This window comes from Galeopterus variegatus, unplaced genomic scaffold (genome assembly GCF_000696425.1).
Source record: "Galeopterus variegatus unplaced genomic scaffold, G_variegatus-3.0.2 Scaffold1001, whole genome shotgun sequence".
NCBI classification, from domain to species: domain Eukaryota; kingdom Metazoa; phylum Chordata; class Mammalia; order Dermoptera; family Cynocephalidae; genus Galeopterus; species Galeopterus variegatus.
The window spans coordinates 337413-339568 of record NW_007727112.1 but is presented as its reverse complement, the minus strand read 5'-3'; the positions used below and the strand labels follow the sequence as shown (position 1 = coordinate 339568).

The 2156-nt window shown below is 41.0% G+C and overlaps 1 pseudogene; it reads right to left on the bottom strand.

The window, feature by feature from the left end:
* Nucleotides 1–392: 392 nt before the first annotated feature.
* On the bottom strand, nucleotides 393–1441 carry LOC103591657 (annotated as a pseudogene).
* Between the last annotated feature and the right edge of the window lie 715 nt (nucleotides 1442–2156).

Genomic DNA, 2156 nt, shown 5'->3' with positions numbered 1-2156 from the left:
CGTGATTGCAGAACACAGTAAAGATAACTAAGAAGAAAACCTTGTCAAGTTAAGTTTTTCCAGTCCATATTTTAATTATTTTAAAATAATTTCTGACATTACAGAATTAAACTGAATTGTACTAATATTTCACTCCTGCAGTCTATGACAAACAAGAAAAATTCATGGGCAAAAAAACCCCAAAGTAAAACAAAACAGGGAGAGGCTTATAAAACTAAATGTGAAACTCAGCACTAATGCTGAATGGAAAAAGGAATTAAAATAATTTTAAAATCATAAGTGGATGACAAAGTGTAAAGAAATTGAAAACTTACAGACTACTTAAAACCTGGAATTGCTGACTGTTCAAAAACTACACAGATGGATCAAGGGTGGTGTACAGCCAAAAAGGATTATGGATGCATCTTCATTGTTCTAGCTGCTCCCCTGCCACCCATCTCTGAGGAAAGCCTGACAGATGTTAACCAGGCTAATTCTGGTTGCAGATCCAATGACTGTAACCTACCTATCAGAAGATGCAATTTTGATTTGCACTCCAGATATCTGTTGGACATTACTGATTTTGACACCCTCACACCCCATTATGTGGCCAACTAAAATACATGGAATGGTGAGTTCATGAGTAGTCTTAGCAGATGCATCCCAACCTGTCCAACAGCCTTTGAGCTCTGGAGAGTGGATGTAGTACCGCTGAATCAGGTGTAGCCATGCATCATAGGAAAATAAGACTTGCATTGCCAACTGACGCAGCTTGGTCAAGTGAGGCTGTGGAGTGGCATGATGTCCTTGAATGGTATGGGCCTCTCTAGAGGGGGTCCCTCGAGGTCAGGGCTAAGGCACATGGATGGGGGGCAGTGTGTGGGAAAAGGTAACACTATTGGTGTCTGTGCTATACCTGTCCTGACCACCTTCAAAGATGACTGGAGAGCTGGATGGCGTTTGTGGTTGGGGGGACTCCAACAAGACCACACAGGTCTGTTTGACACACAGTAAATGATGGATTGTCAAATGCCAGCAGGTGTGATGGCCTGCTCAGTTGAGTTGGGAAGCACATTTCCTGCCACTTGGACTTGAACCCCTATACTCTCTCATCATATTTCCTAGATCTTGCAAGCACCCTTCCCAATGAGCAAGCCATGTTGACCAGCAGGGACCACCAGGCTCATGGTGACCAGGGTCTATTGACCTACTGTGCTGATGTCCTGTTCCAGTTTGTCAATGATCATAGCAAAGGCTTTAAAGATGAAATTAGGGGGGGCAGCCAAAGTGGTATTGTCTCAGCACAATTCCCTTCTGAGATGTTGATACATGCACACTCTACTCTCTCCACACATCTTCTCAACTGATTCTCCTCTCTGATGGTACTAATAACTTCCTTTCCTTGTGTAAGTAGCTGGAGGTTGAAAGTGACATTTAATCAACCTTCAATCATACTTTCCATTCACCCACCCGCAGGGCCCCTGTCACCTTCTTGCTATTCTCTCTTGTTCCTCCTCTTCCTACCCATTCCCCTTTTCTCCCCAGTTGCCTTGAGCTTGCAGTTTTTGGCTTTCACCACTATCAAAGACTTGACCACTCAAAGTCCAGCTCCCCAGAATACCACTGGATATGGAGACAGGTGTGGTTAAAGGAGACACACAAAGCAGTAAGCATAAAAGAAAACAACTGATAATTCTGATTACATTTAAGTGAAGAACTTCTGTTCAACAAAAGACACCAATAAGAAAGAGAAAAAGCAAGCCATAGAGAGAGAACACATTTCCAACTCCTATACCTAACAAAAGGCACTTATCTAGAATAAGGAACTCCTATAAATTAAGAAAGAAATAGAAACCCAGAAGAGAAATGAGCAAAAGAAATAAACATGAATTGCACAAAGAATACCTAAGTGATCAACAGACATAATAAAACACACCCGACCTCAGTACTCATCAGAAAAATGCAAATTAAAATCTCCATTATGCACTGAATAGATTGGCAAAAATTAAAACATATGACATTACCAAGTCTAACCTAGAAAGTGGAGCAACTGAAACTCTCATATACTGCTGGTAGGAGTGTCAATTGGTACCATCGATTTGGGAAACAATTTTTGTCATTATCTGTTAAAATTGAAGGTACATACTGTATAATTCCATTTATATAGCTATCAAAGC